Source organism: Eurosta solidaginis, chromosome 5, assembly GCF_040869045.1.
Source record: "Eurosta solidaginis isolate ZX-2024a chromosome 5, ASM4086904v1, whole genome shotgun sequence".
NCBI classification, from domain to species: Eukaryota; Metazoa; Arthropoda; class Insecta; order Diptera; family Tephritidae; genus Eurosta; species Eurosta solidaginis.
Window position 1 is genome coordinate 93,481,367 of NC_090323.1, and position 26,599 is coordinate 93,507,965.

Consider the following 26,599-nt stretch of genomic DNA (forward strand, 5'->3'; position numbering starts at 1 on the left):
TGTTCCAAGAATTCAGAGCCGTAATAAAATCCTCAAATCCCTTGCTGATAAAGAAACGCTCTTGACCACATACAAAGCAATTAGCCAGCCGATTACGTGCTACGCGTCACCCATATGGTCGCCAAGCCTAAAAACCACCCACTGGAAGAAACTACAGGCCTGCCAAAATACTGCTCTCAGAATCGCCACGGGCTGTCTTCTTATGTCCCCAGAACACCATCTGCATAATGAGGCGAGAATACTCCCCATCAGGGAGAGAAATGAGATGCTGACCAAACAGTTTCTGTTGAATACCCAGAAACCTGGGCATCCCAACAGACATCTGATTGACGAACCAGCACCGCCTAGGGGCCTAAGGAGTCATCTCCGTAAGCATTTTGAGGAAATACGGCACCTGAGAACCCAGCCGTATGAAGCGGAAAAACACAAGCAGGTCCTTGGTGAACTCCATAGACAGGCGTCGGACCTTTATGTCGGGAATTGCCCGGTGAATCCAGTACTTGAAGAAAAATATCCAGAACTCGCAGAAGAGGAACGCATACTCCCCAGGGAAACGCGTGTCACTCTTGCTCAACTTCGTTCTGGATACTGTAACAGGTTAAACTCTTACCTATCCAGAATCAACCCCGACATACAAAATGTATGCCCTGCTTGCAATGTGTCCCCACATGACACCAACCATCTCTTTAATTGTAATGTGGAACCAACGCCTCTAACACCCATTTCCTTATGGTCCACCCCTGTTGAAACGGCAAGTTTCCTTGGACTCCCGTTAGAGGATATTGATGACAATTTGTGATCGGTCGCGGCTATTAGGTGGGGCGAGCATTGCTACAACAACAACAAGACGACGACGACAATTTATCGATAAAACGAAAGGAAAATATACTATCTCTGTCAATTCTGGATCAGCTGTTTTTTTTTTTACTATTTCTGTACCTTTTTTCGCGATTTGAGATTTGTTTAAATATTTCTTTTCAAGATTTTACAAAAATGTTTTATTATGAGCTCTAGTGACGAAAATAATAAAGAGGAGCTTAGACTCAATAGAAAAAAAAATCAGAAATAACTTCGATTTTTTCTAGCCCAGCTACAAGAACCTCGAATTATTGCGCACTCGTTATTTTCATTTTGAATATCTAAGAAAACAATGCATATTACATATATGTATATTTAATTAATTAAAAAAAATGTTTTACTTACAAATTTTCCTTCTGTCGTCAGTAAAAACCGCGTCGACACAAATGGCGTCGTGTGAGGGCGACGACGACAGCAAATTTGCTTAGCCAATACCAAACATGTGTCGATAGTCGTCAATAGTTATCGAAAACGACAACGGCAATACCGAATTTAACATGTCGTCGTGAGACGTCGTCGTTCAGTGACGACGACGACAATGGCAATAAGGGTGAGTAAGAAAAATCGAGCAGCTAGAGTTGGGTCGTTTCGTTCTGAACTTGTTCAATTGACCGCGTCTCTCAACTGAACAAGTGAACTAGATCTTCGATTTCGGTTCTTTTTGTTCTTTTAGTTCATTGGTTCTTTTAGTTCGTTTTATCTAATGTTATTCTTTATCTCTTCTCGTTCGCGAACATTCACCCTTATTGTCATTCTCGTCGTCGACATCGTCGTTGTATTTCAGTCGACGTCACATCGTATCGACGTCGTCGTCACTTCGACACCAAATCGGTATTGGCTAAGCTTGTTGAGACGACGACGACAATTTATCGATAAAACGAAAGGAAAATATACCATCTCTGTCAATTCTGGATCAGCTGTTCGATTTTTTTTACTATTTCTGTATCTTTTTTCGCGATTTGAGATTTGTTTAAATATTTCTTTTCAAGATTTTACAAAAATGTTTTATTATGAGCTCTAGTGACGAAAATAATAAAGAGGAGCTTAGACTCAATAGAAAAAAAAATCAGAAATAACTTCGATTTTTTCTAGCCCAGCTACAAGAACCTCGAATTATTGCGCACTCGTTATTTTCATTTTGAATATCTAAGAAAACAATGCATATTACATATATGTATATTTAATTAATTAAAAAAAATGTTTTACTTACAAATTTTCCTTCTGTCGTCAGTAAAAACCGCGTCGACACAAATGGCGTCGTGTGAGGGCGACGACGACAGCAAATTTGCTTAGCCAATACCAAACATGTGTCGATAGTCGTCAATAGTTAACGAAAACGACAACGGTAATACCGAATTTAACATGTCGTCGTGAGACGTCGTCGTTCAGTGACGACGACGACAATGGCAATAAGGGTGAGTAAAAAAAATCGAGCAGCTAGAGTTGGGTCGTTTCGTTCTGAACTTGTTCAATTGACCAGGTCTCTCAACTGAACAAGTGAACTAGATCTTCGATTTCGGTTCTTTTTGTTCTTTTAGTTCATTGGTTCTTTTAGTTCGTTTTATCTAATGTTATTCTTTCTCTCTTCTCGTTCGCGAACATTGTAAATTCACACATATATACGCAGAAATTCTGAGCACGAATGTCGATGATGCCACTTACACTAAAAATATGTGTGGTCATCTTTGTGTGTGGCACTGCTACAACAATATATGTATGCACTATTTATGAAAAACATGCTTTGCGGCCACCGTGGTGTGATGGTAGCGTGCTCCGCCTATCACACCGTATGCCCTGGGTTCAACTCCCGGGCAAAGGAAAATCAAAATTTTAGAAATAAAGTTTTTCAATTATAAGAAAATTTTTCTAAGCGGGGTCGCCCCTCGGCAGTGTTTGGCAAGCGCTCCGGGTGTATTTCTGCCATGAAAAGCTCTCAGAGAAAACTCATCTGCCTTGCAGATGCCGTTCGGAGTCGGCATAAAAACATGTAGGTCCCGTCCGGCCAATTTGTAGGGAAAATCAAGAGGAGCACGACGCAAATTGGAAGAGAAGCTCGGCCTTAGATCTCTTCGGAGGTTATCGCGCCTTACATTTATTTTATTTTTAATTATTACATTTATTAAACTTGAAAAGTTCATATTTACAATTTGTGTCTGTACTCTTTCAATTTCCTGGATCTTCCGAAATTTGTAACTTTTTTTGAAGTTAATTATACATATATATTAACTTATTTATTCATTACTCATTTAAATATACCTACACAAAGCATTGCTGAATACACACCCCCATCTATACTTTTTGGCTTTTTTCGCGGGTGCGAGCAGCAGTGATCAAATTTGCTTGAAAAAAAGAGCAGATGAACAAAAAGAACAACTTGTTCGATCATCAGAAAAAGAACTAAAGATTCGAATCTCTGAAATGAACGAAAAAGCACAACTCTACGAACAGCTGATCCAGAATTGACAGAGATGGTATATTTTCCTTTCGTTTTATCGAAAAATTGTCGTCGTCTCAACAAGCTTAGCCAATACCGATTTGGTGTCGAAGTGACGACGACGTCGATACGATGTGACGTCGACTGAAATATGACGACGATGTCGACGACGACAATGACAATAAGGGTGATTGTCCCTGCGGTCGATGCCAGGATCAAATATATAATATTGCACAGAGTGGTGTATGATAAACGCGAGACCGCCTCCATTTCCGCTCTCGCGGTCTTTCCTGTGGACATTATAACCAGAGCAGGTCTGCAATGCAGATCTTGCTGTGAGTTTAGTCTCTTGAATCGCAGCAATGCGGATGTTGTGCCGCTTCATGAAATCGACTATATCCGTAATCTTCCCAGTTAGTCCATTACAGTTTAACTGCAGAATTCTGAAGCGCATAAGGGGAGACGTCGCCACGCCTGGGTTGTGGAAGGCCAGGACGCAATTGCTGTTGTGACCCTGGGACTGGGCGTCCTTGTGCAAGCATTGGGGTATCCGGATGATTTGGGTTTGCGACCTGGCAACATGGCGCGATGAAACCCGTCGGGGGGTTGCCGTCGCGGAGACCAGAACATCTAGAAAAATGGCACCACCCAAGGCAGGAGCTGCATTGGGCGGATGTCGCAAACCTATACTGTGCTGGCAGACGGTGCAAACGGAGGTAGGGACTAAGAGTCTGTTTCCCTGACCTGCACGATTGCTGCCGGAAAAGAGGGGGGAGAAGACGGGGGCAAGGGCTGATGCTCAGCATTACTACCGACTCTACTACGAAGGTAGTAGTTATGAGTGGTAGCAGCTGCTTGAGTTGTTGGCGCCGTGGGGCGCGAGCAGCAGCGGGTACTTGTTGTGGCTTGCTGAGCAGCGGGGCTGCTGGAAGGTAGTGGGGGGGGGGGGGCGCTTAGGCGTAGACTACGGGCGTGAACAGCAAGGAGCCACAAAAGATTTATAAAAGTTACGTGGACGTCGGCTTTTGGGATCAAGCCCAGAACAACCTGTCCGATGCAACCATGCCTTGCACGAGACACACTGAACAGAGTATGACCGTCCTAAAAAGATTCTTTTCCGGCAGATGCAGCAAAAGCATTTCTCAGGACCGGGGTCAGGAGACGGACCCGGATTGGGTTCGATACCTTCCCGGAGCAAGAGAATATGGAGCAGTCCTGCTGCAAGGAGCTGCTGGGAGGATGACAATTTGTGGGAGGGCGCAACAAATTAAATGGGGTCACACTGAAATGACAGTCCTTGGTCGGGAAAAATCCCGAGTCGCTCCAGTACATAGAACCGACTGCCTTGGGAAGCGTCTTCCAGTGGGTAGTTTTTAGGCTTGGCGACCATATAGGGGACGCGACTGTCCAATTGCTTTGTATGTGGTAATGAGGCTTGGATGAGGTGTTGTGAAGCAGCTGAGGGCACAATAGGCCAATGGTCGGAGTGCGATCCTCAATTAATTATCTGTCTATGTGGTAATGAGCGTTTCTTTGTTTTTCCCCAAGTATTGCCAGCAAGGGATTTGAGGATTTTATTGCGGCTCTGGATTTTCGGTACAATTGCGGCTGCATGCTCACCAAAATGTAGATCCTGATCAAACGTCACACCCAATAGTTTGGGGTGTAGGACAGTCGGTAGCGTAGTGCCATCGGCGTGGATGTTCAAAATGGTCGACATTTGGGACGTCCAAGTTGTAAGTAAGGTCGCGGAGGATTTAGTCTGTGATAATGCCACGTTTCGCAGGGCGAAAAACTGGAGAGATCAGGGAAGCAGTTGTTTGTTCTGTTGCAAAGCTCATCGATCTGTGGGCCTGGGCCTGTGGCCATTATTGTGCAGTCATCGGCGTAAGGAACGATAGTAACTCCTTCTGGTGGGGAGAGTAGCTTAGATATGTAGAAATTAAACAAAAGCGGGGATAGGACACCACCCTGTGGAACCCCTGGTTTAATCCTTCTTGGTTTTGATGTTTCGTTTCTAAATTGGACCGATGCCTGCCGACCAACCAGATAATTTGAGGTCCACCTCTTAAGACATGGGGGAAGGGTAGACCCTTCCAGGTCTTGCAGTAACGTGCCATGGTTGGCAGTATCAAAGTCTTTTGATAGGTCTAGCGCAACGAGTACTGTTCTATGGTGGGGGCTTTGATTTAAACCCCAATTTATCTGGGTGCTAATGGCATTTAGCGCGGTGGTGCTGCTATGGACTTTTCTGAAGCCATGCTGATGACAGGCTAGCTGCAAATTTGCTTTGAAGTAGGGGAGCAAAATGGATTCAAGCGTCTTGTCTACTGGCGATAAGAGAGGTATCGGTCGATATGACTCTCCTATGTTAGCTGGTTTCCCAGGCTTTAGTAGCGGGACCACCTTGGCCATTTTCCATTTTTCGCGCATGACAAAGCTGGAAAGAGACAGGTTGAAGGCATGTGCTAAATATTTGAAACCCTCTTTCCTTAGCATGACCGATGGCATCCTCAACCTCTTTGGCGGTGATGGTAATTGGTGACGCGCTGAATTTATGTTTATGTGCGTGTCTGTTGGCCCTCCGTCTATCTTTGTCGACCGTAGAATGCATTATATATTGTCGGCAGAAAGCGCTCGCGCATTTTTTCGCATCCTACAGCACTTTATCGCCAATGGCGATGGAAACCTTGTCATTGTGCCTAGACGGATTCGGTAGGAACTTTACGGTGGACCAAAGTTTACCTATACCGGCAGAGAGATTACAAAAACTCAGGTGCTCCTCCCATTTCGCCCGCTTGTGTTCATCCACAAGCAATCTGATGCGTTGGTTTATATCCCTTATTTGGGCTGTCTTCTAAGGTCACGTTCTCGCTAAATTTGTGGCCTCCACCGGAAAGTGGGCCGAATTTCGCAAATTCTACCGGCGGGAATGAAACGAGCCGAGACGGATTCAATGACCTTGCGGAAAGCACACTCCCCTTGAGGGGCATCAGTCGGGATAGGGAGGGTAGCAAAGCGGTTGTCTGTAAAGGATCTGTATTCGTCCCACTTTCCTTTTTTAAAGTTTCTGAAAGTGTGTTTTTCTGTGACGATGAAGTCGGCGGTACGCTCGAGCGAAATAAGTATGGGCAGGTGGTCGGATGCCAATGTTACCATCGGCTGCCAGTTGACGCAGTTTACGAGTTCTGCGCTCACGACTGAGATATCTGGCGAGCTGTGACAGCTTCCTACCATACGTGTGGGGGTTCTTCGTTTATTGTGCAGAACGAGGTTTCTTCTATTTGATCCGCCAACATCTCACCCCTACTGTCCGCCCGCAAGTTTCAATAATGCGATTGTTGCCAGTGAGTAAGGCGCTGATATTAGGGCGGTATCTGCTGGGGCAATAGGTGGCAGTTTAGCTGTCTTATAAGGTCACGTTCTCTCGCTAAGTTTGCGGCCTCCGCCGGGAAGTGGGGCCGGATTTCGGGAATTCTCCCGGCGGGAATGAAACGTGCCGAGGCGGATTCAATGAACTTACGGAAGGCACGCTCCCCTTGGGGGGCATCAGTCGGGATAGGGAGGGCAGCAAAGCGGTTGTCTGTAGAAGATTTATATTCTTCCCACTTTCCTTTTTTGAAGTTTATGAAAGTGCGCTTTTCGGTGACGATGAAGTCGGCGGTACGCTCGAGCGAAATAAGTATGGGCAGGTGGTCGGATGCCAATGTTACCATCGGCTGCCAGTTGACGCAATTTACGAGTTCTGCGCTCACGATTGAGATATCTGGCGAGCTGTGACAGCATCCTACCACACGTGTGGGGCATCTCCGTTTATTGTGCAGAACGAGGTTTCTTCTATTTGATCCGCCAACATCTCACCACTACTGTCCGCCCGCAAGTTTGAATGCCATAGATCATGATGGGCATTGAAATCGCCTAAGATAATGCGATTGTTGCCAGTGAGTAAGGCCCTGATATTAGGGCGGTATCCACTGGGGCAACAGGTGGCAGGAGGGATGTTAATGATTTCTAGGTTTGCATCGCCTGACCGGACAGATAGGCCTTGACGTTCTTAGACATTGCCTTGCGGTCGATGCCAGGATCAAATATATAATATTGCACAGAGTGGTGTATGATAAACGCGAGGCCGCCTCCATTTCCGCTCTCGATATCTTTTCTGTGACATTATACCCCGAACAGGTCTCCAGAGCAGATCTTGCTGTGAGTTTAGTCTCTTGAATCGCAGCAATGCGGATGTTGTGCCGCTTCATGAAATCAACTATCTCCGTGATCTTTCCAGTTAATCCATTACAGTTAAACTGCAGAATTCTGAAGTGCATAGTGTGACAGCTGTAATTAATAATAGATGGCAGCTCTATGTATTTCATCGATATATTTATATTTTTACTCATCTCTGGTATTATAGATATATTTATAGATGTAAAACCATAACTTCCTTTTCCACTTGTACATCTCATGGAATAAAGAGGTAATCATAAGAATCCAACACGTGTGGCCTATTTTATCTACAACATGGCGCATCCGGTAAATCATCAAATATAAAATTAAGCATCACAAGAGCAAAATTATCATCAAAATTGTGACGACAGTAAGTTCCTTTTCCACTTGTACATCTCATGGAATAAAGAGGTAATCATAAGAATCCAACACGTGTAGCCTATTTTATCTACAACATGGCGCAGCCGGTAAATCATCAAATATCAAATTAAGCATCACAAGAGCAAAATTATCATCAAAATTGTGACGACTGTAAGTTACGTGTAGTACCAGAGCAATATTTCAAAGTGAAAGAAAACAAGTCGGATCCTGGAAACACGCCCGAACACGTGTGCGAGGAATCACAGGAACAGAAACAAGCAGAAACAATGGAGACATCAATGAAGGTACCACTTCCATTATCGTTCGACGGCAATGTAAAAGAAAAATGGAACAAGTGGAAGCAAAAATTCGATTTATACATGAAGGCCACAGGGCTGGACAAAAAAGAAGAAGAGAGGAAAGTTGCAGTGTTCCTACATGTCATCGGCGATGACGCACTAGAAAAGTTTAATACATTCGGGCTAAGTGAGGCGGATAGCAAAAAACTCGAGGCAGTGACAAAATCGTTCGAAAACTACTGTTCCCCTAAAGCGAATGAGACAGTAGAAAGACACTTATTTTTCACTCGTGTGCAACAGAGTGGTGAAAATTTTACAAATTATTTGACTGACCTCAAAACGCTGAGCGCCACATGCGGCTTTGGTAACCTCAAAGACAGTCTAATAAAAGACAGAATAGTCTGTGGTATCCGAGACTCAGAATTGAGGAACCGCCTTCTACGAGAAGATAAATTAGATTTGGAGAAGTGCACACAAATATGTAAAACAGTAGAACTAGCAGACATACAAATGAAAACAATTGGCGAGGACTCGAAAGTACACCTGATAAAAAAAAAATGCAGACAACCATGAGGTAAATGGTGCCCATCGAAAGCAGGGCTCAGGTGTAATGTACCTTAACTTTGGTACAAATTACTTTTGTTAAATAAAATAGATCGATTGAGAAGTCACGTGCTTTATTATAGTTCGTGTCAAGAACAATCTTTAATAATATGTATATTCAAGTGTGTACAATAAAAGTGGTTGTGCAGTAATATGTATATATAGGAATGTGTATTGTGAATCGATTGTATGTGTGTTCCTGAACCGATGATAGGTTTGTTCCTGACATCCCTCCTTTTCAGCGGTACCTTGCGGGTGTTTTAATTACACGTCCAGAGCGAGTGCGTGGTGGATGATTGAGGCTAGCTGCATCCTGTGGTGTAGCGGGCGTGGAAGGTTCAGATTCACGAAGCACGTCATCTGGCGAACACTGTTGTGTTGTGGTTTCTGTAGGTGGCTGTGTTGGACTTGAAGAACTTTGGTTTTTGGTTCAACAGTAGGACGATCTGTGGACGACCTAGGATCAACGTCGAGGGATGAAGTAGCTGGCTTAAGATGCCATGTGTTTCTTCTGTATATGGCGCCATCTTTGGTTTGTACTCTGTACGAGCGGTGTCCTTCTGTTCTCACTATATAAGCTGGAACCCAGTTGTTATGGCTTTATCTAAGCAGTACTTTCTCTTGCGTTTTGTATTATCTACTCTGTTTTTTATTTCTATCTGCTGTTTCTTTCTCACCTACCTTGAGTTTTGTTAGTTTTTTACTTACGTTTTTTATTATTTTTGGATTGAGTAGCTTTTCATTGGTAGGTAATAGCGTTCTGGTTCTTCTGTTCATTAACCGTTGAACTGGAGACCCTAGGTCCATGCGTGGAGTATTCCGATGATGTAGCAGCGCTAGCTGTATTGTATGTCCGTGTTGTCTTCGAGGCACTTTTTCATCAGGTTTTTTGCCTCTTGTACATAGCGTTCGGCTAGACCGTTTGAACGTGGAAAATGAGGTCTCGAAATTCTATGTTCAAAGTTCCATTCTTTCTGAAAAGCCCTGAAATCGCTGCAATCAAATTGTTTACCACCATCTGATAATAGTACTTCCGGGATGCCGAAGGTAGCAAACCATGTCTTAAGTTCTTTAATGACGTTGAAGCTGGTGATATTGTTTAGTTGTTTAAAGTCAAAGTATCCTGAGTAGCTATCTGCAATGAGGATGTAATCCTTTCCTCTTAAGTGGAATATGTCCGAAGCGACAATACTCCATGGCCGTTTCGGCGCTGCTTGTAAATTTATTTGTTCCATCTGATTATCTTTTTGTATTTTGCTGCATGCACTGCAAGTTTTTATGTACTCAGTTAAATCTTTGGTCATTGTTGGCCAGAATACATTGTCACGGGCCAGTTTTAGCGTCCCTTGTAGTCCTGTATGACTAAGATGGCAATGTTTCATTACTAATGGCACCATTGAGTTTGGAACCAATGCTCTGTGATCTTTAAAAATTATGTCCTCGTAAACGCTGAGAGCCTCTATGTAGTACCAATATTTTTTGAGATTTACCGGCACTTTATTGATGGGCTCTGGCCATCCTTTTAATATGGTTGACTTTAAATCTGTTACGGTCCACGGTTATGGTCTACGGTTACGGTCCACTTGGGAGCGTGTTCGCGCGAACACACCTAGTGACTGGTGATGGGACGAAAGTTGCGATACAAAAGTATTGAAAACAAGAAAAAAAGATCGAAAAATCGGCATCAAAAGAAAGAAGAAAAAAGAAGGAAGGAAAAAAGGCACGTTTTTCGCGGAAACGAAAAATTTTTTTGCTCTCTTCCTTATTTGGTTAGCTGGCGGATGGACGCAAGAAAAATAGGCTCCAGCCTTGAAGTTTAGTTGCTGGTAAAAGAAGAAGCAAGAACTGTTTTTTTTATTGTGCGCATTTAATCGGGGAATTTTTTATAAACCAAAAGGTTTATAGTAGAATTAATCATTACGAGATTGGTGATTTGGTTCAGCCTAAACTTTGGCGGCCTTTTGATCCTGCAAAGGATAGTATAACAGTTATGCGCACAACTTCAAACGGAAAAGCGTCAAGCTCAGAAACTGCTGTATTATCATTATTGTGTACATCAACTGCCCATCCCCAGCTATAATCAACGCATCGTAAAACGTCATCGCCATGCTGTGCACATAATTAAGTGAGTATTGGTGAAGAACCAAAATACAGCCACGAGGAAGCACGGCCGATTCCTTAGACCCACGACGAAAGGACTATCAGCAAAGCCTAGAAACTAGGAAAGAAGCTGTAGAGCAAAGTACCGTAACGGTTCATTCCGGCAAACCTCGTTCCCATTCGTCTATTCTGGGATAGTAATAAACCACAAGACAATTTCCAAGTGAGCAGTAAGTCGGCCTTGGACAGTCACTCCTAGTGAGGAAAGCAATGGTGATTCAAAATCGGAGAGCCCTATACTAATTGTGAAGAGTAGGCCTAGTACTCCGAAGGTACACCCTTCTCCCTGCGTCCACGAAGCACACCGTTTCCTTTGGAAAAGCGTTCAACACCACCTCCGCCTCCAGGGCCAGCAGTACGCTGAAGTGTAATACAACGAACGGCAGAATTAGTCCCCAGTCATCCAAATAGTAAAGGTCAACACGACGTGTATTGCCACCAGGTGCGCTCGACCACCTCGAACCAGAGCGCGACAACCACCAACGGTACCAGAACAGCGCGCACAAGCCAACGACAGCAACAACAATACCAACTACAACAACTGTATGATCGTGCACCTAGGTCTGCTGCAGAGCCGGCCACCGCAACCAGAACCACATAAAGGGGTGGGTCCGTTCCAAAGCCCCCCATGAGGAGAGCTTAAATACACTTGTAGACGTATATACATAAGCGTAGGCACACAAAGAAACTAAAGCAATAAAAATATACACATATATATACCACACCATGAAGACATATGGTTAAGTACTTGTATTAATTATAGTTATATGCATATATAGGCATATACCCACTTAGAGTTGCGCATTGAGTGCAACCACCTATAAATATATACTTGGGTGCTAATAGCGAATATGGGTATATGTATATATAAGCATATGCCTACTTAGAGTTGCACGTATGTATGCAACCCCCTTTTAAATACCTGCTTATGTGCTGATATCGCCTATAGTAAATTACCTGTAAGCAGAGGCATACATAAAATTACGCATAGGCATACATTAGTATAGAAATACATACATATATATTTATAGCAAACATGGTTACATACAAGCAAATACCTACCCGGAGATGATAACCGGAAGGATTAGTATTCGTTTTCATTGCCACTTTGTAACCATGGCTGCATATGATTCATTTATCGTTCCATTTAATCTTATGAATTAATGATACAATCTTTGAAGTAGTAGATTACATTAGGACATAGTATAATACATCATGCATAGTGCTTTATATTAATTAATACATTGTGTCAACTCCATTTTGGTGAATGTAAATCAAAAAAAAAAAAGAGAAAATGTTTACACCTTTGAATTTAGGAAGACTAAATTATATACATGTCATTAGTATCGTTAGTATTACAAGTGCATAAGCACATAGTCCTTTTTTTTGGTTTCGGTATAAACATTACGTAATGACCACTATTACAAATAACTTATATACGTACACACCTAAATGCAGGAAGTAGAATTTGGTTATATATTAAGTGGTTTTCTTTTTCCTTTATTATTCCTATAAGTCCCTTGGTATAAGTAAATCTAATTATATAATTATTTCGCCCTCTTCTACTACCTTCGATATATACCCCCCCAACCCATTTACATAACACCATTGCTAAAATACACAAATTAACATATTCGTTATGATATGCGTACGGGTTAAGAGGTTATTGATTAAACTGAATTTACCAGAAATAAAACTAAAATAAATTGAACTTAAACGCGAATAAATCAACCTAAAATAAAACCAAATAAATTAAGATATAAAAACAGATTTGGGTAAAAGAACTGATATCGAAAATCCGAACAAACCGCAAACGGGTAAAGGGTTACGAAATCCCAAGTACACACTACTTACCATTCCGCCTTTTCCATGCCCACGTCTTTTTCTATCTATTCTTAAAGACTCCTAGTTTAAATAATCAAAAAAAAAAAAAATTTATTATTTAATTCTTGCGAAAATATATATGATAATTGTAAACCATTGTAAAAATTAAACAATCGTTAATGTAATCACAACAAAACTTAACTGCTCTGGAATTACCCCCTTTATTTTTGTAAGATGAATAATCAATAAAGTGTACTAATAATGGGAGTGCTGACTTCCTCCTTGACTTAGAAGGCATGTAGGGTATACAGGTAAGGGGCCACCGAAAAATAGGTGCGTCGGTGGCCATGGATTTGAGGGTGGGTATAAGCACCGGGCGTGGCAACAACAGTCGCGGCGCCCCTCTATATATTCGGCCCTTTTATTTGTATTTTTATTTTTCAGCCTTTTTTTTCTAATTTTGATTTTGAACTTGTGGTAACCGGTCATGTCCGGTTCTGTAATTTTCGTTGCGTTTAGTTTTTTTTTAATTTCTTTTTGAATTTAAATTTTTGAATGTTCGCGGTCTGTCCGTGGCATCCGGTTTGACCGGATGTCGTTTTAGTTTGAATTTATAAGCGTTTTGAGTCGGTCTCTGCGCTTCTGTCAGTTTTTTTTTGAATTTGACAACTCTTGGTTTTGATAGGCATGATAGGAACTTTTTTCTGTTTATGGCGCAGGAACAGTAAGGTTGGCAAGGACCCGCCCCAGCCGACGATGACTAGCCACTGTGCACCACCACATCATGCCGACCGCCTTCCTTACTGCTTCCATCGTAGATGCGATACCATAACAAATCATTAAGTTCTTTACTTTTTGAGGTCTCTGCTTTAAGTTCGTCTTTTCGCGTTTTCGTGAATGGTACAATAGCACATATTTGTAAATTTTCTGTATTTAAATCTTCACTATCTAAGTTTTCGCAGTCTCTACTCAGTAAATTTGCTACATACAATTCCGTACCGTTTTTATAAGTGACTTCTGGATTATAAGGCAGGATTTGATACATGATTCTTTGCAATCTCGGTGGTGCATCTGTAATTGGCTTTTTAAATATTGTCTCAAAAGGCTTATGGTCAGATTCAATCGTTAAATCTTTGCAACCCCAAATGTACATGTGAAATTTTTTACATGCAACTTGAATGGCGTTTGCTTCTTTTTCTAATTGGCTATAGCCCTGTTCAGTTTTTGTGAACGATTTCGCACAGTAAGCGCTCGGCTTCTGTTTTTGTATTAGTACTCCGCCACATGCATAACTACTGGCATCTACTGACAGCAAAATTGGCGCTTTAGTGTCATAATACCCAAGTGCTGGTGGATTCTGCAACAGATTTTTTAGTTTATTGAATGCTTCATTGTGTTGCCTATCCCACACCCACTCAACATCTTTTCGCAATAATTGTCTTAGTGGTTGGGTGATATCTGCCAAATTGTTTATAAATTTCGACACGTATGTTACCATACCCAAGAATCTTTGCAACTCTTTGACGTTTTCCGGTTGCTTAATTTTCGTTATAATTTCTATTTCTTCGGGATCAGGTTTTACCCCTTCAGCGGAGACTATATGTCCCAGAAACTTTACTTTTTGTGTATTAAAAACGCAGTTTTCTTTATTAAGCTTAAGGCCTACTTTTCTGAATTTGTCAAGTACCTCTTGAGTGATCCTCTCTAGTTCTAGTTTGCTGGTGGCATGCAAGAGAACATCATCCATAGACACCTCCGCGTTCTTTACGTCCGCTATCAACGAACTCATTACTTGTTGGAAAACTTCCGGAGCCGATGCTAAGCCAAATGGCATTCTTAAGCAAGATTATCTTCCGAATGGGGTACTGAATGTCAGATATTCTGAAGTACGGGGTGTTACTTGCAGTTGCCAAAAGCCTTTTTTTACAATCGAGTAACGTGAAAGAGTTGCAGTAAAGTGGTTGATGATAGGTTTGTTCCTGACATCAGGCATTAAGATGCAAACAGGCAGCCACATAAGCAATGACAAGGAGAGAAGTTCGACATATAACCAGCAGCGGGAGTGTCAGAGATGTGGTCGACAACATGGGTATGGCCAATGCCCGGCTTTTGGTAAAGTATGCAACAATTGCAAAGGAAAAAATCACTATGCTAAAATGTGTAAAGTTAAAACAAAATCAAAAACTCGAAATGATAAGGTAGACTCACTCTATGTTGGTAGTGTAGAAGGCACAAGTAGCGTACTAGACTGCACTGAAAAAATTATAGTAAATAACTCGTGCAAAATTGAGGTTAAAATAGACTCAGGCGCGAGGTGCAATGTCATGCCTGTAAGCAAACTAAAAAATACAAAATTAAAAAATATAAAAGTTGTTAGAACTAATGTAAAGCTAACAGCATATGGAGGTCAACATATAAATGTTATTGGAAAATGTAATCTAAGCTATAAATTTGCACATAGGGAAAATTCAGATCTGTAGTTTATAGTAACTGAAAACACAGATGATCAGCCAGTAATAATAGGTTTACCAAGTTTGATGGCACTTAACATTGTGCAAAGAGTTCACAATGTGGAATTGAATCATAACAGTTCCTCAACTGGAAAAATATTAACGAAATATAAAAAAGCATTTGACGGCATGGGTTGCATAAACAATTAAAAAATGATGCTAAACCTATTATTGCTGCCTGCAGAAAAATTCCAATTGGACTAAATGACTCGGTCAGAAAAGAGAGAACATGGAAAAAGAGGGTATAATAAAAAAGTGACTGAGCCCACTGAATAGGTACACCCATAGTTATTAGCAAAAAGAAAAACGGACAGATCAGAATATGTATAGACCCAACTGAACTGAACAAATCCATAAAGAGGCAACATAAAAAGATTCCCACATTTGATGAGCTGAGCTCAAGTATAGCCGGTAGCAAAATTTTTAGCGTGCTTGATGCAAGCAAAGCATTCCATCAAGTAAGGTTGACAGATCGAAGTAGTTATATGATGACAATCATTACCCCGTTTGGTAGATACAGGTATCTAAGAATGCCGTTTGGCATTAACTCTGCCACTGAAGTTACTATAACTACTCTCATGAGTTAACCATAATAGATGACCTAATATTCAAAGGTAGCAGGATAGTAGTCCCTAAAAAGTTAAGAAAGGAAATGCTAGGCTTGATTCGTTTCAATCACATGGGAAAAGAAAAATGCAAAAATAGGGCAAGAGAGATCCTGTTCTGGCCCACATGAACAAAGAAATCGAAGACATGGTAGATAATTGTGATATTTGCAACAGGCACAGAAAGGCCAACGTCAAAGAAACGCTACTAAACAGGGAGGTTCCAGAAGGACCATGGCAAATGTTAGGTGTAGACCTTGTTTACTATCAGGGTTCTGAATTTCTACTTACAGTGGATTATTTCAGTAAATATGTAGAAGTTGCAAAGTTGAGGGACATGTCTAGCAGCTCAGTGATAGCTGTGCTAAAATTCCAGTTTGCAAGGTATGGAATCCCACATACTGTATATTCAGACCCTGGAACACAACTTAATAGCCTGGAAATGTCGAAGTTTGCCAGAGACTGGGACTTCGCCTGGAAAACCTCCAGTGTAAATTATTCACAATCAAATGGAATGGTAGAGAGACATATAGGCACAACGAAAAGAATGTTTAAGAAAATGGATGAAGATCCAAGCAAGGATCCGAATCTGGCAATGTTAGAATACAGGAACACACCGATAGGCAAGGGCGTAAAATCTCCGAATGAGATCATGTTCGGCAGGAAGATTAGAGGAATCCTACCAAATAACAGAAGTCTTGAAAGAGAAAGTGAGAATAGGGAAACAAGAGAGAAATTGATTAAAATACAACTAAGGCAAAAAGAGCAATATGATAGGGGTGCACGTGATCATAGACCATTAAAAATAAATGATAAAGTTCACGTAAGAAAAGAATTGAATAAACCATTAGTTCCAGGTAGAATAAGCAAGATTTGTAACAGACCCCGATCATATGAAGTAACATAGGCAAATGGAAAAAAGATAGAAAGAAATCGTAGACACCTATATGGTCCAATTGGTATGAACAAAAGCGAAAGCAATGAGCAAAATGTAGATCAAAAGGATAACACCTATGATCACGATAGCGATAGGACGCAACATGATGCTAACGATCCCATAGACACAGATACTGAACATAGCTATCTTATCCCTAACACAAACGTAACGCACGGAGGGAATCCTGAACAATACATGCGCACCCGTTCGGGTAGAGAGATAAGAAAACCTGAATATCTAGATAACTATGTCGAGTAACAAATCAAACTTAAGACCATAACGAAATTGTAAAACGACCAATTTAAGTTATTTAAGAGGGAAGATGTGACAGCTGTAATTAATAATAGATGGCAGCTCTATGTATTTCATCGATATATTTATATTTGTACTCATCTCTGGTATTATAGATATAGTTATAGATGTAAAACCATAACTTCCTTTTCCACTTGTACATCTCATGGAATAAAGAGGTAATCATAAGAATCCAACACGTGTAGCCTATTTAATCTACAACATATAGGGGGAGACGTCGTCACTCTGGGAGTAAGTGACTGGTGACTACGCCTGGGTTGTGGAAGGCTAGGACGCAACTGCTGTTGTGGCCCTGGGACTGGACGTCCTTGGGTAAGCATTGGGGTACACGGTGTATTTGTGTAAGGCTAGGACGCAACTGCAGTTGTGGCCCTGGGACTGGACGTCCTTGGGTAAGCATTGAAGTACCCGGTGTATTTGGGTATGCGGCCTGGCAACATGGCGCAATGAAACCCGTCGGGGGGTTGCCGTCGCGGAGGCCAGAACATCTAGGAAGGAGCTGTATTGAACAGATGTCGCAAACATATATGCCGGCAAAGGCAAACCGTGCAACCTCCCGGTAGGGACTAAGAGTCTGTTTTCCTGACCTACACAATTTCTGCCGGAAAACAGGGGGGGGGGGAGAAGACGGGGGCAGGGGCTGATGCTCGGCATTGCTCCCGATTCTACTACGCAGGCTGTAGGTATGAGTGGGAGCAGCCGTATGAGTTGGTGGCGCCGTGAGGCGCGAGCAGCCGCGGGTACTTGTTGTGGCTTGCTGAACAGTGGGGCTGCTGGAAGGTAGTGGGAGCGCTAAGGCGTAGACTACGGGACGCCCTAGGGCGTGAACAGTAAGGAGCCACAAAAGATTTATAGAAGTTACGTGGACGTCTGGTTTTGGGATCTAGCCCAGAACAGCCTGTCCGATGCAACCATGCCTTACACGAGACACACTGACAAGAGTATGACCGTCCTAAAAAGATTCTTTCCCGGCAGATGCAGCAAAACCATTTCTCAGGACCAGGGTCAGGAGACGTACCCGGATTGGGTTCGTTACCTTCCCGGAGCAAGAGAATATGGAGCAGTCCCGCTGCAAGGAACTGCTGGGAGGATGACAATTTGTGGGAGGGATGCAACAAATTAAATGGGGTTATACTGAAATGACAGTCCTTGATCGGCCGAGTCGCTCCGGTACATAGAACCGACTGCCTTGGGAAGCGTCGAATTGGGAAGTTTCGACTAAATGATCGGTCACACCTATTAGATGGGGCGAAGCACTGCTACAACAACAACAACATCACAAATTGTCATCAATATCCTCTAGCGGGAGTCCAAGGAAACTTGCTGTTTCAACAGGGGTGGACGTCATGTGAGACACATCGCAAGCATGGCATACATTTTGAATGTCGGGTTTGATTCTGGCTAGGTAAGAGTTTAACTTGTTACAGTATCCAGGTCGTAGTTGAGCTAGAGTGACTCGCGTTTCCCTAGGCAATGTGCGTTCCTCTTCTGCAAGTTTAGGGTACTGTTATTTGAGTACAGGATTCACCGGGTAATTCCTGACATAGAGGTCCGACGCCTGTTTGTGGAGTTCACTGAGGACCTGCTGTGTTTTTTAGCTTCATACGGCTTTTTTCTCAGGTGCCGTATTTCATCATCATCACTCAGATGTCTGTTGAGATGCCCAGGTTTCTGGGTATTCAACAGGAACTGTTTGGTTAGCATTTCATTCCTCTCCCTGATGGGGTCATAAGAAGACAACCCGTGGCGGTTCTGGGGGTAGTATTTTTTTTGGCAGGCCTATAGCTCCTTCCAGAGGGTAATCTTTAAGCGTGGCGACCATATCGGGGACGCGTAGCATGCAATTGGCTGGCCAATTGCCTTCTTTATCTTTTCCCCAGGTACTGCCAGCAAGGGATTTATGGATTTTGTTACGGCTCTGGATTTTCGGAACAATTGCGGCTGCGTGCTCACCAAAATGTAGATCCTGATCAAACATCACACCCAAGATTTTGGGGTGTAGGACAGTCGGTAGCGTAGTGCGATCGACGTGGATGTTCAAAATGGTCGACATTTGGGACGTCCAAGTTGTAAATAGGGTCGCGGATGATTTAGTCATGAGAATGCCAGGTTTCGTGAGGCAAAAAACTGGTGAGATCAGGGAGGTAGCCGTTGATTCTGTTGCAAAGCTCATCGATCTTTGGGCCCGGGCCTGTGGCCATTTTTGTGCAGTCATCGGCGTAAGAAACGATAGTAACTCCTTCTGGTGGCGAAGGTAGTTTTGATATGTAAAAATTAAACAAAAGTGGGGATAGGACACCACCCTTGTTTAATCCTTCTTGGCTTTGATATTTCGTTTCTGAATTGCACCGATGCCTGCCGAACACCCAGATAATTTACGGTCCACCTTTTAAGACATGGGGAAGGGTAGACCCTTCCAAGTCTTGCAGTAACGTGCCATGGTTGACCGTATCAAAAGCTTTTGGTAGGTCTAGCGCTACGAGTACTATTCTATGGTGGGGCTTCTGATTTAATTCACAATTTATCTGGGTGCTAATGGCATTTAGCGCGGTGGTGGTGCTATGGAGTTTTCTAAAGCCATGCTGATGACAGGCTATCTGCAAATTTGCTTTGAAGTGGGGGAGCAAAATGGCTTCAAGCGTCTTGGCTACTGGCGATAGGAGAGATATCGGGCGATATGACTCTCCTATGTTGGCTGGTTTCCCAGGCTTTAGTAGCGGGACCACCTTGGCCATTTTCCATTTTTCGGGTATGACAAAGGTGGAAAGAGACAGGTTGAAGACATGTGCTAAATATTTGAAACCCTCTTTTCCTAAGCTTTTAAGCATCGGCATGGCTATGCCTTCTGGGCCCACTGCTATGGATGGTTTAGCATGACCGATGGCATCCTCAACCTCCTTGGCGGTGATGGTAATTGGTGACGTGCTGGACTTATGTTTACGTGCGTGTCTGTTGGCTCTCCGTCTATTTTTGTCGACCGTAGAATGCATTATGTATTGTCGGCAGAAAGCGCTTGCGCATTTTTTCGCATCCGAGAGCACTTTGTCGCCAAAGGCGATGGGAACTTTGCCATTGTGCCTAGACGGATTCGATAGCGACTTTACAGTGAACCAAAGTTTACCTACAGCGGCAGAAAGGTTACAACCGCTTAGGTGCTCCTCCCATTTCGTGTGTTTGTGTTCATCCACAAGCAATCTGCTGCGTTGGGTTATATCCCTTATTTGGGGGTCGCCGGGATAGAGCTGTCTTATAAGGTCACGTTCTCTCGCTAAACTTGCGGCCTCTGCCGGGAAGTGGGCCGAATTTCGGGAATTCTACCGGCGGGAATGAAACGAGGCGAGGCGGATTCAATAACCTTGCGTAAAGCACGCTCCACTTGGCGGGCATCAGTTGGGATAGGTAGGGCAGGAAAGCGGTTGTCTGTAAAGTATTTGTATTCGTCCCACTTTCCTTTTTTAAAGTTAATGAAAGTGCGTTTTTCTGCTAAGATGAAGTCGGCGGGACGCTCGAGCGAAATAAGTATTGGCAGGTGGTCGGATGCCAATGTTACCATTGGCTGCCAGTTAACGCAGTTTATGAGCTCTGCGCTCACGATTGAAATATCCGGCGAACTGTGACAGCTTCCTACCATACGTGGGGGGCGTCTCCGTTTATAGTGCAGAACGTCGTTTCTTCTATTTGATCCGCTAACATCTCACCCCTACTGTCCACCCGCAAGTTTGAATGCCATAGATCGTGATGGGCATTGAAATCGCCAAAGATAATGCGATTGTTTCCAATGAGTACGCCGCTGATATTAGGGCGGTATCCACTGGGGCAACAGGTGACAGGAGGGATGTAGATGTTGATGATTTCTAAATGTGCATCGCCCGACCGGACAGATAATCCTTGACGTTCTAAGACACTGTCCCTGCGGTCGATGTCGGGATCAAATATATGATATTGCACAGTGTGGTGTATGATAAACGCCGCCTCCATTTCCGCTCTCGCAATCTTTTCTGTGGACATTATACCCAGAAAAGGTCTGCAATGCAGATCTTGCTGTGAGTTTAGTCTCTTGAATCGCAGCAATGCGGATTTTGTGCCGCTTCATGAAGTCGACTATCTCCGTGATCTTCCCAGTTAATCCATTACAGGGGGAGACGTCGTCACTCTGGGAATAAGTGACGGGTGACTACGCCTGGGTTGTGGAAGGCCAGAGCGCGATTGCTGTTGAGGCCTGGGACTAGACGTCCTTGGGTGGGCATTGGGGAACCTGGTGTATTTGGGTATGCGGCCTGGCAACATGCCGCAATGAAACCAGTCGGGGGGTTGCCGCCGCGGTGACCAGAACATCTAGGAATGTGGCTCCGTCCATGGCAGAAGCTGCATTGTGCGGATGTCGCAAAGGTATATATTCTGTGCTGGCAAACGGTGAAACCTCCCGGTAGGAACTAAGAGTCTGTTTCCCTGACCTACACAAATGCTGCCGGAAAAGAGTGGAAGAAGACGGGGGCAGGGGCTGATGCTCGGAATTGCTCGCGACTCTACTACGGATATTGCAGGTATGAGTGAGAGCAGCCGTATGAGTTGGTGGCGCCGGAGGGCGCGAGAAACAGCGGGTACTTGTTGTGGCTTGCTGAGCAGCGGGGCTGCTGGAGGGTAGCGGGAGCGCAAAGGCGCAGACTACGGGACGTCCTAGGACGTGAACAGCAAGGAGCCACAAAAGATTTATAGAAGTTACGTGGACGTCTGGTTTTGGGGTCTAGCCCAGAATAACCTGTCCGATGCAACCATCCCTTACACGAGACACACTGGAAAGATTATGACCGTTCTAAAAAGATTATGTTCCGGCAGAGGTGTCAGGAGACGGACCCGGATTGGGTTCGATATCTTCCCGGAGCAAGAGAATATGGAGCGGTCCCGCTGCAAGGAGCTGCTGGGAGGATGACAATTTGTGGGAGGGACGCAACAAATTAAACGGGGTTACACTGAAATGGCAGTCCTTGTTCGGGGAAAATCCCGAGTCGCTCCGGTATATAGAACCGACGGCCTTGGGAAGCGAAAAATGGTAATCTGAGGCAATAATAATATGCTTTAGCACGAATTATATGCATATATATCGATTGAGAATACAGTAAACATGCAATTTTATTGAAAAATAGTGGATAATGACTCATACATTGGTTAATGACTCATATATCTATGGCAGCTTGACCTCTAGACAGAAAAAAATACACGAAAAATCCTGTTGTTCTAGCATGGCCCTATTATAATACCCCACAGTGAATATTTCTCAAGTCATGTTGAGAAAAAGTGTACCTACAAAGTCTGCACATCTATGTCAATGCTAAAAGGGCACAGAATGTGTATAGATGGGGCTGCCTCAAGGTGACCCCTGGTACAACGGGCAAAAACGCTCTCATAAATAGTGGCTAACTTGAAGAGCTACAGGATATCCTAAAAAATGGTTTAAAAATTCCCTCCTAAGGCGCAACGCTTGAATTATACAATAAATAAAAAAATTAGTAACAAGTGCAGAATACATACATTTGTCAAAAAAAAAAAAAAAAAATCGGACTTTATTGAGATTTTTGTGCTGATTCCAATGGTATATTTCTTTTTTGGTGCAAATGAAAGGTTTGGGGGTAATTCCATGTCAAAAGGCGAAATTATGAATTTTTCAAATCAAAATATCTCCGAAACTAGTGGATGAATTTCAAAAATTAAAAAATCGAAAAATAACCTATAAAAATACGTTTCATCTGATGTATATATATCCTTAACTTTTCTAGTGTTTATTTACCAAAAATTTGAAAAAGCTCTTTTTTGCATTCGTGAACGAGCTGATATTACCTTATAACTCTTATGTTTATTGTTATGTTAGCCGATCCAACACCGGCTGCGCCATGCACAGTAATTCTGCGTAGAACACCTTTCTGCATAGGCGGCCTTCGGGCCCGCTTATAAAAAATAACCCTGGGCTACGCCATGCCAAGTCCGGGTGTGTGGAATTGTAGCCAATTTATCAAGAAATTCCTTTGAGCAAGCAATTGACAAACGTGTATGTTTTGTCAAAATGCTCTGAGCAAACGAACGGACACTTAAGAAGGATATATTCACTTGCTTTGCATACTTCCATCCATATTTCTTCCACCAAAACAACTTTCTGCAGCTCGAAAAACTTATAAAAACCTTCTTTTCTAGGCTGATGTTTCGTATTAAAATATTTCCATTTAATATGAAATCCATCAAAATTAGAAAAAATCGTAACATTTTTCAATCTGGTAGCTTGTTTTTGGTGAAATTGTCATTTTCCCCGCAAAAGTCAAGTGGCTAACGTCACACCAAAGAGGATAAATACAATAAGAGCCGTCACTCGTTATTTTTTTGGCATTTACTCGATGTATACTGAGAGGTAGTCGGTTATTTTTTTTTTTGGGCGAGATGTTTATAAATTTCTTCTATACATTTTCGTGGGATATTTTTGTTTATTTTTTGGACTGTATTTAATTAAACTATTTAATTCTCTTTCCAAAAATCACAGTTGCACAAGGGCCTACGCGGCATGGATAAATGCGAGACAATTAAATATGTCCCTCTCAGAAAACATTCGGCATCAATTTTTTTCAATTTCCAGCGAAATACTCGCCACAAAATAATGAGTTACGGCTCTTATTGTATCTATCCTCTTTGGTCACACTAAATGGAATTACCTCCGTTTTTTGTATCATGACCTGTAAATTGATTGTACCTATATCACAAAAATGCTAATGTGATGCTGCCATAAAGACCATCTCGACATTCATACATCTACAATAATAATATTGCATATTTGGCGTTAATATGTGGTTAACAAATATTTATAAAATGAACGTGCTTGCCAAAAACGGGAAAAATAGTGTTCAAACACATGCACTCAACTACAAGTCCACAACTACTCTTCTAAGGAAAGAGGATTCAACAAACATGATATGGCCAAATTATTGCAGCAAAATAGAAATGTTCTGTTGGAAATATTGCCGTATAATGTCCGTGTTCGTGGATTCATTTAACTGAAAAATATAAAAGAAAGTTTTTGGACGTTATGGGTTGCTGACAGGAATATGTCCCAATATCTGTTTCAATATGCGTCGAAAAGATATAGTGAGTTCTGGCAAAGGAACCCTGTTCTTTTGACCAATTAATAATAAATGCCAAGGCCATTGAATAATATCGTAAGGAATTAATTGAGCGGAGGGAGACCGAAATTGCTACCAAATTGATAAAACTTGAACAGTGGAAAGTAGAAATGCAAAATAGGATCTTCAAAAAGGAAGCTGAAGTATTAGCTATAAAACAGGAAAAGCAAAGGTTAATAAAAGAAGTACGAAGGCACTTCGGTTTCAAAGTAGACCCTAAGGATGACAGCTTCAAAGAAATGCTGGAACAAAAAGAACGTGAGGAAAAAAAACAAAAGGAGGCTAAACATAGGGCCCAGCAAGATAAAATGTTGACAAAGTTGGCAGTCAGCTCTGTATAGACCTGTATGTGTGTGTGCGTGCACTCATGACAGTGGATGACGTTTGATGAAGACCAGCGAGTAGTTGTTAGTTACCTAGTTAGTTGAATATATGAATTACGGTATGGTTGTGAACTCATTGGCTACGAGCCCATAATATTTGTGCAACATTCAACTATAATTAAATATACTTTATTAACGTATTTGTGTGACTCATTATTGTGTACGCATAGCACAACAGGTGAGTTATTACAGTGGCGACGAGGATGGGATCGAAAGATCGAAAATAAAAATTAGTTTTTCAAAATTGGAAGTGGCGGCAGTGTCGGCCATTTTCTTTTGTGGATTCTGTTCAGACGAATACGTACTCGCTGAATTTGCAGTATTGATAACGAGAAAATGTTTCGTTACAGATATTTCGCTAAAACTGAGACACATTAAATTGTGCTATTGATAAATAGATACGATAACCGAAAGAAACAAATCGAAGGTAGAGTAAATAAACCTGAATTAGCACATTCAATTGTGCATATCAGAAATAATCAAAGCAGATCTAATTACCTGATTTCAGACTGCAAGTGACGAATTAAATTTTGTCTAGAGCAGACACGAATCGGAGATGACGAATTGATTTTGTCAGTGGTGCAGGCGTTAAATACACTGCAGTGGTTACAAACGAACCAAGGAAACCCATAGGTAGAAAATTTGCGCATTTAGTTAGGCATATAAAAGTGTAACTTAATTATTTGATTTCAGGTATATTTGAAGCAATACATTTAATTGTACAAAATGACAGAAATTCGCCCGTTTCTGTGCGATAATATTGATAGAGCGCTGATACGATCAGAATGGGAAAAGTGGCATAGGTCCTTCTCTTTATATCTTCAGGCAGAATATATAAATGATAAAATAAAGAAAAAGAACAAATTATTACAATTATTACAAATTGTTACATTTGGGTGGTCCACAGCTACAGGAAGTGGTATTTAATATTCCGGGTGCTTTGGTTAAATCCGATGGGAAGACAAATGTTTTCAAAGTACTGGTAGATAAGCTGAACGAATATTTTTCACCAAAGCGTACCTCGACTTTTGAGAGGCACCTGTTCCGTAATCTGCCCCCTAGTGAGGACGAGAATTTTAATAAATACTTGTTGCGTCTTAGAAATCAAGTGTCTAAGTGCGAGTTTGGGAAAACTGTGTCGGAAATTGTCGAAAGTTGCGTGAAAGATAAAATTATTGACTCTTGGGCCCCTGTTGACCTTAAAAGGAAACTGCTCGAAAAGGAACAGAGTCTGAATGAAATAATCGAGTCCTGTCAAATTTACGAGAAAATCAGTAAACAATCATGGTCCATGTTCACAAAATCAAGCGAAGAAAAAGTCAACAGAATTTCAGCCAAAACATCCGGAGGGAGACATATGAGTGTATGAGATGCGGTCAAAAAGGTCACGGGAATAAGGACTTGAAATGTCCAGCGAGATTCCTAAAATGCAACAAATGTGGTCTGGTGGGACATTTCGCAAGAAAATGCAAAACCAAAAAGCGCAAACACAACAGCAATGGACATAGTTCACCCAAAAAGCGGTCATCAGGGCCGTTAAGGTGCGTAATGTAGAGGACGAAAGCGAACCGGAAGAAGAAGTTCGAGAGCTGAATTGCTTCAAGATTACAAATGACGCGTCTGATGATGAAAACCTGAGATGTGACATTGGGGGTTGTGGCATACCAATGATTATTGACTCTGGTACGCGATTCAACTTGGTTAGTGAAAATGATTTTAAATTGTTAAAGAACAATGCAGCAGTTCTATGGAATGACCGAAAAGACTCGTCCACTCATTTTAAAGCTTATGCGTCGAATCAAACACTTAATGTCCTGCGAGTATTTGAAGCACCGATAGGAATACGTAATGTAGAAAGAATTGCTACCTTCTATGTGATCGAAAATGGATGTCAGTCACTATTAAGGCGCGAAACGGCAACGAAGCTAGGAGT